The sequence below is a fragment of the Drosophila albomicans genome, chromosome 3, assembly GCF_009650485.2.
Source record: "Drosophila albomicans strain 15112-1751.03 chromosome 3, ASM965048v2, whole genome shotgun sequence".
Classification (NCBI taxonomy): Eukaryota; Metazoa; Arthropoda; class Insecta; order Diptera; family Drosophilidae; genus Drosophila; species Drosophila albomicans.
Genome location: NC_047629.2, coordinates 37,476,984 through 37,494,900, shown reverse-complemented (window position 1 = coordinate 37,494,900; position 17,917 = coordinate 37,476,984). Strand labels below are relative to the sequence as shown.

At 39.4% G+C, this 17,917-nt stretch overlaps 1 protein-coding gene across 6 annotated transcripts in view; it reads right to left on the bottom strand.

Moving 5' to 3' along the window:
- Positions 1 to 17,917, bottom strand: part of LOC117567855 (palmitoyltransferase app) — a 63,912-nt gene that overhangs the window by 37,481 nt on the left and 8,514 nt on the right. The window lies entirely within an intron of this gene.

Here is a 17,917-nt window from a genome sequence, read left to right as displayed (position 1 = left end):
AACTTGCACATTGCAAATGCAATTAAATCAAAAATAAGTACATTTATCCGCATCCTGTTAACACACACACTCGCACACACACACACACACACACTCATAATTGGGAATTTGACTCTTGGCTAGCAGCATAAATTTTATTTTACAATTTTTTTTTTGCCAGTTTCGTTTTTCGTTTTTGCTGGTTTAATGCAATTTTCATATGCATGAAAGCGGCCAAAGAGAAGAAATCAGCGCAAATTCAATGAACTCGAAATGGAATCGGCGAAAATTCGCAAAACGAGCTACCAAACTGACTAACTGACTGACTGACGAAATGTTTGACTGACCGACTCTGACTGTGTGTAGCTCTCGATTTCAATATATACTATAATACTATATGTGGAATGCAGCACAAGAGCCACAACAGCAGCTGCAGCTGCTGCTTCAGTAGTGTCCTTATGTGTGCCGCGGTTATGCAGAATTCGGCCGCTGGCTGAATCTCTGAATCTCTTGCCTGTCCTGGCCGCGTGTTTACAACGCAAATATTTACACTGCAGGCATAAAAACTGCATAAATGTGATTATATTTTCATTGGGTTTTACACTCGCGACGAGACACACACAGACAGACAACGGACGACTGACCGAGTCCATGTAATTCGATTGCGATTTCAATTAGCGTAAAATGCACTGCAAAACCATCGACAACAGAGGATAAAAGACTCAGCGAAAAAAAACATAAACAGATGAAAAGACAAGACACCGATAACTGTAATGTAATCTATTTAATGAGATGCTGCTGGATAATAACATTAGTTGATGAAATAACGTATGAACAAAGTGCAAAAAAGGAAAAGCAAAACATGAAAACTTCTGTTTAGCAATGTTTATTTCGTAATTTAAACAAACAAATTTTTAACTACAAAAGCAAAGTTTGTGTATACATTACGATGGAAGTTGGACTCTGAATAAATGTGTTTTTGTTTTTCGAGTCAAACTTAAATTGCTAGAATTTCATGAATTTATTAAAACCAAGATACCTCTCTCTCGTTATGAAATGGTTGATATTAAAAATAAAGTAATTGATTATATGCACTGGATTTATGTAAAAGTATATTTGCTGCACGAGTATTAGCCGGGATTCATTTGAGTGGCTGTCATAAGCCTGTGAGCATGCAACAATAAGCACGTTAATTGCCATTTTATTGGTTTTCCCCCCATTTAAAATGACATTTGTTTATAAGCCGCACACGGAAGAGCAGACAAAAGCACAATACAAGTACTTATAGGATCATTACAAATTGATGCTTCCTGCCGAGCAGACAGGAGACAGCAGTAGGAACCTCTGCTGCCTGAGGAAGACAGTTTTGATGGCAATTGTGCTGCAGTCAGAAAGACGATAACTAAAGGTAGAAGAGAGCAGAGAGAGAGAGAGAGGAAGAAGCGTTGGCGTAACTTGTTCTGTCGCCATCGTCGTCAGAATGCCATCCACTGCGCTTCACTGCAAATCCACTATTGTAAATGTTATCTCTGCAAACATTTGACAATCAGAAATGCTCAAGCCATTGTTTAAAGTAAAAATCGAGCAGCACACAGCAGCAGCATCATCAGCAGCAGCCTTAGACGATAGCATCTCCAGGCAACGGACAAACAATGTGCACTTCACAGTGGTCCTCAATTACACATACATTTTTGGGGGAGGTCGAAGTTGACACAGATATTTGCAATAGAAAGTCGACATAACTTGAATTAGTTTGCAATTTTAGTCGTACATTCAAATAAATGGCAACAGTTCCATAAAATGTCGAAATATCGATATAAATATAAATTAATTATATTTTGCTATTGTAGCTGCTTGAAAATTTTCCAATTTAGTCTAGAGCCACTATCGAAAACTTTTGCAATCAATAACGTTCAGTATGTCACTTTAATAGCGCACTTTTCTCGTTGAACATTAAAGTACACTGTCTTGAGTATCATTAATATTTATTGCTAGTTCGGCAAAACCATTATTGTTAATTTATTTTCAAAGTAATGGCATGTATTTTGGAATAAAATCGACTAGAAGCAATTTTATCTTTTTATTAGCATACAGCACAAACTAGTGTTAAAAGATGTTAATTAACTAAAATAATATAAAATAAGATGCCAAATTTATCGTTCTTGATTGGTCTAAACAAATGAGCCAAAACTACTTTAAACTAATTATCTCACCATCACCATAAATACTTTTTATGAATGAATAATCTTTATGCAAATTAAAATATATTTTTATATATGTATGGTTCTTACTATTGATATAGGCAATATTTTGCTGTTATTTTCTAGTTAACCAAAAATATGTTGTTCTTACCTATAAAAGTAAAAAACCAAAATATACTTTAACCATACTTGGGTGACTAGCTTTTATGAATAAATACTTTCTATGCATATTTAAATATATTTTGTATGTATTAATATTCCTCATGTAAGAATACGAGGACAAATTTATTGTTAGTGTCTGACAACCAAAACTAATCTAACAAAATTCTCTTAACCATGTATACTAAAACTTTTAATGTTCAATTGAAGTTTAACATATATTCTTCATCTTTAAAACTGTAGTCTAAATATTTTTTCAGTATTTCCCAAAATATGACATGATTTTGCTGCCACTGTGCAACACCCCGTTGCCAAAAGGCTGCCGTTGTTGCAACTGCTGCTGATGTGGCTGAGGACAAAGCGACAAAGCCATCTCTTCTAACACCCAGGCAGGCAGCAAGCAGTCAGCCAGGCAGCAAGGCAGCAGGGCGTTGGTATGGCAACAACAACAACAACAGCAACAGTAAGAAGAGCGACAACTAGCGGGAAAAGCAACTCAAATGCACAAATGCACAAATACAGACAACAATTGGCGCAACGTCGTTTCGTAGATGTTGCAGCTAGTCGGGGTTAAGTTGACAAGAGAGAATGAGATTGCATTCGCTGTCGTCGTCGTCGACGTCGTCGCTGCTGCCCGAGTTCAATTCATTTCCACTTGAGCAAGTGCACGTCTTAAAGGCAACCCTTATCCTCCTCCCTACGAGTTAGCTCGAGTTGCATCATAAAAGTAGCTGCAAAATGGTGTCCCGCGGCACGCCTAGTGGGAGTCTGATGTCGCCTTGAAAACATTTCCACTGCTGCTGCTGCTACTGCTGCCATTTGTTTGTCTTAGAATTTGGCTAGAAGAAGGCTACGATGGAACATGTGAAGCAAATCACGCTGAGGAGCAGCCTTGTGGCTGCTGCTGCTGTTGTCCCTTTGCACAATTTGCTTGACACTGTTGACATTTGAGAGCAGAGCAGCAAAATGATTATTGTCAAGGGTCGACAGCAAGAGCACAAACAGATTTGGCAATGCGCCTGGACACAGATTACCGTTTACAGTAGGTTTGGTCAGCCACGATTAAAAATTAAGCAGCCTTTCACACTAATGACACATACAAAAGGGAAGTAAGGTAGAAGACGGAGGAGACAGCATTCTAAGAGGATGCTCACTGCAGCAGGATCAGAAGCAGGTGCAGCCAAAAGCTGTCAGCTTGCATTTGAACGATACTTTGTCTTGCTGCATTTCTGCTTCAACTGGCACACGAAGCTGACAATGTCGCTGCCTCTTCCTTTCCCGTAGATCCTTTCTCCCTCGCTCTCTCGCGCTGTCAATGCCAAAAACGTGGATGCTAAAATTTAGGTTAATTGATAATTGATAAAAGCGTTGCAAGTCTTGTGCTACCTATTAGTGTCGACTGTCGTTGCACTCCCGCACACGTTTAACGTTTTGTGCCGTGAATATTTAAAGCATCTCTACTTCTAACGTCTACTTATGTCGTCTGTCGAGGGGAGTGAGCGGGGGGCGTGGCAGTCATTCACTCACGTCTGACTGCAATGAAATCAAACCACTGCAAATAGTCTGAAGTCTAAAGTGTGTGCACGAAACCACAGACAGTCAGACGTACAGACAGACACACGAACGAAATCAATACCCCACATACACACGCACAAAGCAGCTGGGGGGAACGACACACAAATGAGGTCGCACCATTTTGACCCATAAACGTAGGCCTCGCATCGGGTATCGGGCAACGAACGTCGAGTTGTGCCTCCTAATGAAGACCCACTCACGCACACAAATCATTTATAATGTACACGACAACTGACAATGACTTGTAAATTAATTGATGTTACCATTTAAGCAAAGGCAAAGGCAGCAGCGGCAACTCAACTGAAGCAGAACTCACAAGACGAGACGCAGTCGATTGGGAATTCAATTCGAGCTTATGCGAGCGATTCACATTAAATGCCATTATCCATCATTTTACAAAAGCCTCAAGTCAAAATACATTGCGGAAATGTCTGTGGCATACAAATACACGCACAGTTACACGCAAATAATAATCCAAACACATACACTCAAATATTTCATATTACACATACGCACACATTATGTATACGCCGTGTATGTGGGTGAGAGAGAGATTTCAACTCGCATTGCTTGCGATTTATGTACATACGATATGTGCAAATTCCAAATTTACCCTGCAGCCAATAAAGCACCTTTCAGTCGAGCACTCGCATAACTATTCTCATGCGCTTAACACGCACTTGAAGCCAGCCAATTGAGTGCTTATTCCAACAGCGTTTGAATTCAATGAAATAAAATAAACGAATAAATTTCACATTCATATGTTTAATGCAAAACAGTTTTTAAAAGCCGTTACAATAAACTATTCACTTTTATTCTCATCGACTTTCACCGTCATTTGATTTACCTTAAGGTTATTCACAACTATTAGTTGCAATAAATCATGATGTCGCACTTTTTTTTTATTAAATTCTTAACAAGAAATTATACGATAATGATTCACTTTAAAAGTTTCGAATTGATGTGGAATTTCACAACTTGGTAGAAATTAGCAGAACTAATACTACAGCGATAATTAAAAATGATAGGTAATCTAATAAATATATAGATAACATATGCGAACTTGTTTTTACTCGTTTTTCTCGTTAAATGAAAAATGCATCTCACATTTTCAAAAAATATATTTTATTTAAATATAAATTCAATGCTGCCAATTTAAGTCGAAAGCAAAATAACTTTCAGATTGCAATGACAATAATAAACTAACAAATATGAACTGCTTTCAATTTGAATCAAATATTTATAGCTTGCTGAGCCATTTAAATCAATAGATTGAACTTATTGTGTCAAGTGTTATTTATTTGTTAATAAAAATCCATTTGCAATCTGCAGTTGACATAAAATGAGTATTTTTGCTTTCAACACATTTTCAATATGCCTTAAATTTCCTATAGAATCAAGTGCAAATCTTAAGAGCAGTTCATAAGAAATTGTATCTGAGATAAGCTCTGCATTAGCCAACCTCTAACTCCCCTGATATTATCAGCCTCTTTTTTTCGGTTACCTTACGGTAAAGTTTGGTTGCTATTGCGAATAGCAAATTGTTTTATAAATGTGCAGGACAAGTCAGGGGTCAAGTCAATAAGAGGGCGGAGAGGAGAGCAGAAGGCTTAACACGAAAACTGCATTAAACGCCAACAACAATGGAGCGGAAAGTGTCAGGCGGCTTGTAAAGTTGAGAACCAAATGGCAGAGCTTAAATATTTTATGACCAGACTTAGCAGTGGTTGCGTGTTTGTATCTGTGTGTGTGTGTTTTGTTGTGTTGTGTGTGTAACGAGTGTAGTGAGTGTGTGATGAGTGTGCAGCGAGTGTGTATAGCGAGTGTGAGAGGGTTGTGCCAACACAGCAGCAAGCAACAAACTTGGCTTTTAAAACAATCGAGTGACGACATGGAAAATTAGTTTACGCAACCATTGCCAAGTGTTGCTGCTGCCAGATCGAGCCAGGAGTGAATGGATGGCTTGATGGCATGGCTGGCTGCCTGGATGACTGGATGCATCCTTCAAGCCGTCAAGGAAGCGAGGAAGCTGTGCAAAGTCAACTCAATGCAAGTCAATCAGGCGGAAGTCGAAGAGCAACAAAAGCGGCAACAACTCGACTCGCAGCAGTAGGAGGACAGTCCAAAACTTTGCCAGCTTAGTTGAAGCGGGCAGGGAGAGTGGAGTGGAAAGTGGGCCAAGAAGAAAGTGGCAACTTCTGACGTGGCAGCTGTTGCAATTGTTGGCACTAAGTTGCCAGCCAGCCAGCGTTAGCGTCAGCGTTGTTGCGCTATTCAAGTGGATTTTGGGTTTGCTTCAGTCTTCTTTTTATTTTTGCTTCACCAGCAATGAAATTGTTTTTCCTACGCTGCACGCACTCCTTTTGCTTGCTTCCTTTACCCCCGCACTTAATTGAGTGCAAAGCTGGCGCTGCACTGGGTAGATTTAAGTTTGGACAAGTTGAATTGATTCAAAAGTTGCATTGTTGTGCTACAACACAAAGGAGCGGCGAAGCGGCGATAAACTTGTGACATTGACAGACTGATTAATCTCAACATAAATAGAGAAACACGGAGGGAAATGTCTTCCTTTATTTATTCCCAATTAACAGCAAACTAGCAGACAAATTTGTCCAGTCAAAAGCGATGCTGAAATTACAGAGATATATAACACAAATATAGAGGTAGAAACTCAAATTGAGAGAGAAAGGGAGTGCGCGGAAGTTGTCTCCTTTACAGGCTATTGCCTTTGGCTGGTTGGTTGGCTGGCTGGCAGGCAGGCACAAAGTTTGACTATATATTTCAGAGCGACAATCGCACGGCAAGCATTAAAATTTATAGCGCACACAGAGAGACAGACAATTACAATATATAGTTGTACGTATACGTAATATTGCTGCGTATCCTGACAACTAAGAAAATATATCGATGCACAAATTAAACTGCAAGTGGAACAGCAGCAGACAGCAGCGGAGCAAAGGCAGCAGGAAACCCACAGCTACAGCACACAGCACAAAATAAACTAAAATAAAACTGTGTAAACGGAGACAAAGAGAGGGGGAAAAGGAAGCAAAACCGAGGACTATGAGTACCCAGATCGTATGCTATTTAATTTTCCACTATAAATTTCTGTTGCTGGCTTAAAACAAATAAAACGGGGCCGGGAGAGTCGCTCGATTGTGGCCCGAACGAAGTCCAAGTGGGACTGAGCAGCAGCATTTGCGGTTAGTTGAGTGGCTGCCGTTGACACTGTATTCTACGTATTTGTGGAGCAAATTGGCTTAGAATATTTGTCGACTGTCGCAATTGGCTATTGAAGCTGCAGCAGCTACACCCTAAAAAACGAAATAAACTTATAGCTGACCATTCGATGGGAATGAGTCGAGGAGTCGGCTCAATGATTTTCACATTAACAGCTTTAGCACGCACACTTCCTGACATCCAGCACACAATCGACAATCGGACGTCAGGTCGCACACCCCAAATGGCAACAGACTCATAAATACTCAAAGACGACAATAAATAAATATTGCGAAACAGGCGCAAAGCCTCAACACAAAACTGACAAGGCGCAACAATAAATAACGATATAATTTTTACCAACCCAACAGCAGCTGGACCGGCACTGAAAATGGAACTGTAACAGGCACTGGGAACATGACCACGACGAGGCTTCTGTCTGCTGCTCGCTTTTAAGTATCAGGAACCAGCCAAGCAAGAGGCCGCCTAGAACATTGCACGACATTGTACACCCTTGTAATTGTGGTCTGCAAATTACACTTAAAACTTTGCAGGACACGAGTGTACACAACTTGCACATACCCTGTGCTTATTCTTATTCTTATACTTGGCTGTTCACTTCACTATGCTGAGCATGCAGCGTACTTAGAACACACATAGAAATCGTTGTGGGAATGGCTCCCATTTGTTGTGTGCTTGAGTAAACTTTTTAAAGCCTCTCAAATTAAAAACTTTGCATAAATGCACCGAGTTTGTAATCCTTTTTGGCAAGATACACATAATTGTTGTGGCATTTCTATTATTAAAATTTACTTTATGCTGCTGAAATAAATGCAGAAATGCAACAAGGGAGTGATTACTAATCGGAATGAAATTCTTATTGCTATGCTTATTAAACCCACAACGTTTTGGGACTTTTTGCATTAAGCACAACAGCTTTTTAACTCTCTTAACTAAATTTGCGACTGTAAAAAAATAATGTTTGTCGCCTAATTTTGCCATGTAAAAAAAAATATAAAACCAATATTTCAATTTAGAATTTATTTTTGAGTAAAATTGATTGATTGATTGATATGATATAATCATTAGGTTATAAGTTTAATTTTGCATTAAAAAATAATTAAAAAGCATTACCTTAGATATTATATCATTGTACTCTTAAAATAATAATTTTATTTTGTACAAAAAATATAAATAATGAATTAATGAATATCTTACAATAAAAATATATACAAATTTATTGTTTATCGACACACTTTTTGATATTTTCTCATTTCTGAAAAAGTTAGCAGCGAACATTCTTAGTTTATCATGCGTATACGTAATCTTTGTCTTCTTTATCCCGTGTATACGTAATCTGTGTCCCATACATCAATAAAACTTTTCCCATTAAAATCGAAATTAAACGCGAAATACCAACACTTTGTGGTTTAATGAACTGATCAGCGATATGCGATGTGCAACTTAATTTATGTCAATGCAAAATTTTAATTAAACGAATTACATCAATTTTGGTTATGAATCAATTCATATATTGCAGCGAATACATAACATATTATACAGTTGAACCTTGCCTCAAAGTGGCAACGGCGACGACGACGTCGACTACGTGGCATAAATATAAATGTCCTTGCTGCGGCAGGTTTTTGGCGCACGATGACGATGAGGAGAACACTGCCGACTGCCCACTTCCTGGCCGCCATTTGGCGAACCGAGGCCATTGCAGGGGGCTTGGTTGTAAATCACTAAAGTGGACACACTGCAAAAGCTACAGCAGCAACAACAACAACAACAACAAGTGATGCAGCAATATCAAAATTTATAAATTATTATCGCCGCGGCTTTTGCTTTTTCGTTGTTGCTGTTGGCTAAAGCAAATAACTTTATTATTGGCTCAAATCTGGAGCGTAAAGTGCGTTAATAAAAGTCGCAAGCACGTCAGCGGCAGTTTTCTTCGCATCCTGCTGCTGCTGCTGCCACAGGTAATGTTTGAACATTGTCTGGGCTTATCTTGGTTTACAGCACTGTGGGCTATCGTCGTCGGCCCGAGTTTTTGGGGCTTGGATCAAGTTTGCCAAAGTATCTTCAAGTTGCATGTTAACTCGATGTGCGTCGGTTTGCCGCAGCCACACCTTTCCCATTTGGCTTCTGCCTCCCCCGCACACAGGTTGGCAAACTTTTTGGGGAAATTGAGCAATAAACTTGGCAACACATTTGCGCACCACACACACCAAAAGCAGGAGAAACAGAATGAAAGCTCGCCTGGTTGTGACTGCTGCTAGAGAGATTCGTTTCGCAGTTTGCGCCAGATGTGAAATATGCAAATATTGCGGTTTAATTAAGTCGACTGCGAGTGCAAAAGTAAAGAAGTAATCATTTGACTCGGTTTTAATTACCTGCCGACACAGCTGACTGGAAGTCAGTAAGTATTGCTCTGCGCCAAATGAGCCTGATTAAGCTCACAGTTTAACATTGCGTCAGCACAGCAATTGAAGACAATAAATTATGCACACAAAAAAAGAAAAAAAAAAATAAATAAAACACTCAAAATGTCGTCTGTAGGTAAACAACAACAAAACACTCGTCTGTCGCTGAGTGGTGCTCAATGGATGGCACTTGCGACGAAAGTTACAACCCGAAACTATATAGAAAATGGGAAGCTGACAGTCCTTCTTCGCTTGTAAAGAGTAATTTCACTCATTTCGCGAAGATGCCAAAGCGAGTGAAGAGAGCGGGAAGCGGAGAAACAGCTCAACAGTTGTTGATGTTGATGGAAATTGTGATGGTGTCAGACCGCACCGCAAATGGCAACAGCGAAATGGCAAAAATGGCAAATGCCAGCTGCAAAGTACGTGAGAGAGCGTGCACGCTTTCGGGTGGGAAATTAAATAGAAAGCAAAAGAGACAAAAGCAGCTACAAGTTGTAGAAAGAAAAAAGGGCAAGCCAAGCCAGCAAAGCGGCAAAGCAGCAGCAGCATCAGCAGCCCGGCAGCGTAGGAATTAAAAATGGAGCAGTCGAGCGGCGCCAAGAAACCGGAAATTAAGTTTATGCCAACGCGGCAAGCGGAAATGCTATACAAACGAGAAATATGCTAAATAAATGCAACCAACACAGCCAAGGCAACAGCAGCTAAGGCGGCCAAGTTAATGCTAAATGGAGTTCTGCACTTTACACGCCTACACCACACAAAATCCCCCCTCCACATCTTCTCCGCAGCTGCTCTTACTTTAAAGCCCAAAACCCTCGCAACACGTGAAGTGAAATGAAACGAGACGAGACGAAACGAAACGAAACAAGTGCATTATTTGCATTAAATTATGCATGCGACGTTTGGTAGGCGGCGAAGCGAAGCGTCAAACAGCAAGTAAAAAACTGCAAAACATTCGCAAGCACACTGACTAACAAATGCCCTAAATTTATATTAATAAAAACATTATAGAATGTCTTTGAATTTTTAAATTTATATTTAATATGTCGGGCTCAACATTTAAAATAGAAAAAGTGAAAAACATAATGTGACTATGTATTTATTTCGGGATTTAGAATATTGATTTATATGAAGAATGATAAATCGATGACATTTGAAATGTGATATCTTGAGATATATTTAACATATACGTAACTATTAAGAAAGCGAGTTGAGCAGAAAATTATCAATAAAGTATAAAACTGAATGCAGTGTCTCAAGTGAAAAGTAATTGCGAAAAATTTTAATAAATATTTTAACAATAATTTATGTAATTTTTTCATTGCCTGCAAGTTGTTTCAGTGTTGACAGAACATTAAAGTTAAGCAAGAAGTTGTCAACAAAATGAGGACAACTTAAAATAATAAGTGTGCACGAATTTTAAACTAACTTCCACCGAAAAAAGTTAAATTGCAGTCAGCAGCCTAACGAAGAAATACCCTAGAAGCAGTATTAAGCGAGTTATTTCACAAGTATTACGATACATTGAAATAAGAAAGTTATAAATATATGATTTTGATTGTAAGATTAAAGTGAAAGTAAATGTATATATACATATTGTATATATATTTATTGATGTTTGTTGTTATAATTGAACATTCTAACTGGAGTGTTAAGTGAATAAAAGATTATGCTTAAACTTGTCATACAATATTATAGTTTGTGCTTTTTAATAGAATTTAGTTAGTTAATACAAATACAGGACAAGACAAATAACAAACTTATATAAGCTTCTCTAGAGATTAATCAGTAATAACATGTACATTTAAGTTGTAATGAAATAGTAAATAAATCGGATAAAGCTGCATTGGAGTAGAAAACGTTTTCCTTGTTTTTTTTTTTTAATTACAAAACAATTTAGACTTTAATAAAGTCCAATTTCAATCAAAAGAAACTACTTTAAGCGTTATGACCACAGCAATACACCCGCTTTAATGGAGTTCACACACGGGGTATGCTACCAAGTGTCAGCAGCCGCGTGGATTCACACGCCGGAGCCACGCTGGCGTCCGGAGGCGTTGCTGCACTGGGCGTGGCATGGCACAAGCGATGCGAAGACGGAGGAGGAGGAGGAGGAAAAAAGGGGCCACCACAAACAAAGCGCAAACAAAGAGCGGATCGCGTGAAAAGGCAGCCAAGCTCCGCAACCAAAGGCAAAGGGCCAGCCTCAGGGGTGTGGAGTGGGGGAATGAAGAATGAGACTCGCATTTGCCACTGCTGATGCCACAAACAGTTGCTGGCTTTTCGCAGCGCGACTTTTCTGTCTGATGGGCAGCAGCAGTTGTACAATTTAAATTGAAGTGCTGCCAAGATGAAGGGAAAGTACTATTACTTTGTACGAGCAACAACACAATCGACTATGACAACAAAGTGTGTCATGCCAAAGTCTCGGAGGAAAGCAATTTGAGCTACTAAAGACTTGACCTAATCATCGTTAGACAGTTGATAGTATTGTTAAAGCAAAATAGTTTATCAATTGCTCAAGATTGTGAGGCCATTTCAGATAATGGCCAAGTCATTTGTCACAATTCAGTCTCAGCTTTCGTCTCGAGCTCGTTGTTGAAGTCCCACATTGGGGAATCTCGCTCCCTCCACAAGATATGCAAAGCATATGCTTTCAAGAGAGGGACTCTTTACAGCTGCTTGGGGCAGACCTCGCTGACCGCCAACGATGAGGACTCCCGGGAGCCACTAAAGTTCAAGCCAAAGACTCGAAGGAGGGAGAGTCGGAGAGATGGCCGCAACAATGGCTGACAAGCACAAGCCATAAAATGCAATGCCAACAGCAACAAATGGCCCTACGAGCTCGCACTCTCCCTCGACGTTGAGGAGAAGGACTCGAAAGGGAACAACTGCAACAGCAGAGCAGAGCAAACTGGCGACGCTGCTTTGCATAGTCAACTGATTTTGATGGCATTTTCGCACAGCTTAAAACAAATTGCCATAACGCTTTTACGGCATTGCGATGTCATGATGTGAGGATAAAGTTGAGCAGTCAAGAAAAAGCTTTGCTCTCCTTACTGCTGCTGCTGCTGCTGCTGGCATCTTTAACTCGAGGCAAATTGAAATGGCGAACAGCAAATGGCAAAGTCCGGCAGTTATAGAGCAAGAGACAGGGCAGGGGGCAGAGGAAGGGGCAGCAACAAATGCTCATAAAACTGAGCTGAAATTGCTTTCTCTTGCTTTCTTGACGGCCACTGAAAATGCATTTCCTTCATGTGTGTGTGCGGGGGGGTAAAAGGCGTGACTGGTTGCAACATTCAACTCTTAAAAGCTATGGACGTGCAGCACGCAATCAGCGAGACCCTTATGCGAATGCGAATCCGAATCAAAATCCGAATCACTGGCTACTTTTGTTTAAAAGATGAAAAGTTGAACGCGGACGCGCCCAAAAGCATGCTACGGATTTTGCACGGCGCACGCATTAAATAAAGCCTGAAATAATAATAAAAATAATAATAGTAATAGTAATAGAAATTGTAATAACGAGCTTTGGCACTTTTTCCCAGTTTCGAAAAAAGTTTTCTGTGCTTGTTTGCCGCCCCGTTCGAACCTGACGACTTCTGTGTAACTTTTGCCACGAACCAAAAGCTGACGGAGCGTGCGGCAATCCTATTGGGGATCCTGCTTCTTCTCTTGGCCCGAGCAAAAGTTATAAGCAGCTCAGCAGCAGCAGCAGCAGGTGGAGGATTACGAAATGTTTTGCTGAAAACTATTAAAGTCTATGGCGGAGGAAGAGGAGCAGCGGAGCAAACTCAACAACGAGCTGTCAGCAAGCACATTAAAAAGAAGTGATTTCTAATGCAGTCTTCGATGTTGTGCGATGTTGTTGTTTGTAGGAGGCCAAAGTCTCGTTAACAGCACACTTCATGTAGAACATAAACGTCATTAGCATGTTCTTTTCCCTCTCCCACCTCATTTCTCATCGTTCGTTCGCTCAGCTCAGCAGATATCTGCCATCGGAGCCAATCCCAAAACTCTCAAACCCAAATCCAAACCCAAACCCAATACAAAGCCATAGCCGGTGGCAAACTGCTGCCAGGCGGGCTGGGCGAGTGTCTGCGCACGAATCACTAAAATGTACACAAAAGTTAAACTTCCGTTTCCTGCCGCTGCCGTCGCCGTTGCCAGCGGAAGTAAGTAAAGCTTTTCCACATTAAAAAGATGTAAAGCACTGCGACAGGCAAAATGTAAAAAAAAGGACACAAAAACTAAACGCACGCGAAGCGCAGACAACTCCAGATACTCTTTGGCTGTCCCAGGATTTTAAATGCATTGATTTGTGGTTTCAATATTCATTTTTTTATTTTTATTATTCAAACACAGTTTTCTACGATTGTTTAAAATTTAAGTTTATCTGCAATTTACTCAGATATATAATGTATTTTTATAGCTCAATATTTATAATTTTGATTATTAATTGCATTTGCTTGTGCTCAATGCTTTTAATTTTCTATTCTACAAAATATTAAAAGTATTTATTTTCATTGGTACAATTTATGTAATGCACAATTATTCAATATTTTAATTCATTTTCTGGCTGTTTCTTAGAGTTGCTTTATGGAATTATTATTTAAAATATGTACGCATACATTTTATGCACAATTAATTTATCAATATATCAGAGCAACAAAAATATTTTAATTACTAAATTATTATTTTCTGACTATGATTGCATCATAGAATTCAAATTTATACACTCTTCATTCACAATTTATGCACAAAATATAAAATTTAATTAAATGTATTTATTGCGTTGAAAAATCTACAGCATTATCAATCACTGTTTTATAAAGTCATGGTTTGTTGCTATTGCTATGTTTTTGCTACTGCAACATGGCGTATGATTGATGTTGCAATCGGAAAAGCCAAATAGAAAAGCAACATAAAAACAAGCTTTTATATTAAAATACTGCACAATTATGCTAAATAAGTAGCATAGTTAAGATGATTGCAATTAAGTGCGCAAATTAAATTGCAAACCCAAAATAAGAGGTGAAGCAAACACTCTGAAAAATTCACTTTACCCGCTTGGAAAATGTTTTAAAATTGCAAAGCAGCTTCGGAAAACTGTGCAAAAATACTTGGCAACACATACAAATACACTCTCTGCATGTATGTATATTCATGTTAGAGCTGACGGGAGGCTCGACCTGACAGTGGGAAGCATGAGATAAGCTGCGTCAACTTGCGCGAAATACCACGACCTCATACTGAAAACAATGTCGAATAAAAAAAAACACACACACACACACACACACACTGAGAAGAGTGTGAGCCGCAAGAAGACAGCGAAATATTGCGGGAATATTCAAAACATGCGCTTAAAGGTATTTTGCAGCACATGACTCGGAACAGCCGGAGAGCAGGAGGCAGTAACATTAAAACAAAAAAAAAAAAAAAACTGTAGGGGCCAAAGTTGACGCTAAAATATGCAGCACACTTAGGCGGAACAGCTGGCGAGGAAGGGGAAGGGGATGAGGAACTGGAGGAGAGGACATGTCGTGCGAGTCACGTGCCGCCACCTGGTAACCAGCTGGCACATAGAATACACCTGACCCGCATGGTTGGCAAACTTTTTGCACTGACTGTTGTTCGGGTCAGCAACGAGAGAGAAAGGGAAAGGAAGAGATTGTGGCTTAAGATGGCATTTTGTGCTTTATGATTTGTGATAGAGATTACGCAAAACTGCAAATCAATCAAATGCATTAAAATGACCAACTAGCCGCAACGCAGCGCAGATTAGATTAGAATCGATGCGGGGAGGAGGCAAACAAATTGCTGGAAAAGAGATTGACAAAGCGAAAAGCAAAAGACAGAGAAGAAGTCGACGCAGCAGAGCAGATGGGAAAAAAACGAAAAGAACTGCCAACAAAAGCTGCAAACGTGACAAAATTAGTGAACAATGGCCGCAGGAAGAACCTTATGAACTCTCGATACTATGGAAGGACTACCGAGCAGTGAGCAGTGAGCACTGAGTGCACAGTGGACTGTGGACTGCAGACTGACTGACTGTGTATACGTGTGTGTGTGTGTGTGATCCCAAGCCCCAGTTAGACAATGACAACCACAACAAGAACAACAAAAACCAACAAACGACAACAACTAAATGTGGTCAGCCACTGCGGCGAACAAAAGAGTCTGACAATGACAACGAGGTAGTCGTCGAGGTGGAAGACCATATTAAAAAAGCATAAAGCCAGAGCACCATGACGCACCCTTCTGCCACACCCCTCTAGCCAGCACTCTGCCATACAAAAGCGAACTAGTCTTTATAGCAAAAGCTCTGCAAATGGTCACATAATGGCACGCACACATACACACACTCACCCATACACACGTTCATTTATATAGTCATATATGTGACTAAGCATCTACAACTGTCCTCCAAGCTGTCCCAAGCCCATGGGCAATTGGCGTCGCTGCAAATTGAAAGTGAAACGCAAAGAGGAAACTAAAAATCAAACGTTTGACCTTTGATGACTCAATCGAAAGTTGGCCATAAATACAATAACAACTAAACTTTCCACAAGTAAACCTTGAGGACTTTTGGGCTAACAACTTAAAGGTGCACTTTTTTTTTTTTTTTTTGTATAGCTGCAAGCATACAAAATACTTTTCGAGCTGCACAACTTTGTCGAGAGAAAGAGAGAGATGGCGAAAACCAAATTGTTAGCATAGTGGACACAAAAATGGCAAAGCCTCTGCTGCCCAGGTCGACACAGAACGAGTACTCGTAGTACTCACACACGTACTCATAGTAGATAAATAGTTTTGCAGCAAACTTTATACTTTTTTCTCTCGTTTTTTTCAGGTGATGTGCGGCTGTGGCTTAAACGGGAAAAATGTCGCCACAGAGCAAACATTCTGCTGCACACAGCGTGGGAGAAGAGCGAAAGCGAAAGGAGAAAAGATGCCGCGGCAGCAGCAGCAGCAGCTAGAAATGGAAAACATTTCAGGCACGCGCTCAAAATATGCATTAGAAAATGTTATAACATAAATTGAATAAACCGAGAGATGGCAGTGTCTGCTGGCAGCCAATCTCTTTGGCATTTCAGCGACTTAGCTAGCGCGAGCAAAAAAGAAAAACCGTACAAAATATTGCCACGTATACGCACTGTTGTCGATCGCTGCTGGGATTGAAACTAGGATTGGCATTGGGACCAGCTTGGGAGGAACTTCCTATGACTTGGCTGACTTGGCAACATTTCTCATTTTGGCGTATGTTTTATGACATGTGCATGCTGTTATTAGGCATACAGCTTTATAGATTTCACACAGCACATTTGTCTTGCTTATCGAGCCAGCTCATACATAAACCCACACACAACACACGCACACACTCGCAGTGGCGCTCTCTCTCCGTCTCTCTCTGCCTCTCATGCATGTGGCGACGTAATCAGTCATCTTGTTTGGCATATGAATGATTAGATAAGTACGATGAGTATTCAGACAGTGCTTCCCACAGGGAGCTGTCTCCCGCCTGTCATCTCATTCGTCCACGTTTGATTTGTTTGCCAATTTCTGCATCATTTCTCGTTCTCGTTCTCGTTAAATGCAAAATGAGCCCCTTTTATGGCAACTAATAGATAGTACACCTGTACAACTTTATCTCATTACATATTCCCGATAATCACACATTGAGTAGCTACTGTATTGAGTTGAGTGAGTATTGTACTGTATTTATAACAAGCTGTTGTGATAGTTACTCAATGAAAAGATAACTAATAGATACCTCGTAATCTTTACAAGCTTTTGTCTGTTATCTGGCAATAATTTCTCAGACAAATATCTCCAAATGATAAAATTATAGAGAACTTTGTTAAATTGGTATAATAAAACGAAAAATATATTTGCTTGTTTATACCCATTATAAATTGGATATGTTTGAATTACAATAAATATTTTTTACAATATTAGTTTATCTGATATCTGATATTTATATATAAGCGTTAATAAAATGACATAACACAAGGATATATATCTTTAACTTAAAGCTGACATTAATATCAAAAGCTGTAGCAGTAGTTTTTGTGTTAACTCTCAACGTATACTTGATTTAACAATGTTGCAGAAATCTCTTATCAACTGCCATAAGAAATACAAGCTTATCAACAATAATACGTAGTATACTTAACACTAATTTCTTTGGTTCATTTGAAAATTCATTCATAAAATTAGATGGCTGTCAATTAAAATTGTATTATACATTTTACTACTTTCTTTACAAATAAATCTAGTTCAATTTGCTTCTATACAGAGATCATTCATATAATCTAAATTAGAGTGAATCATATATAGTATTACGATTCACTG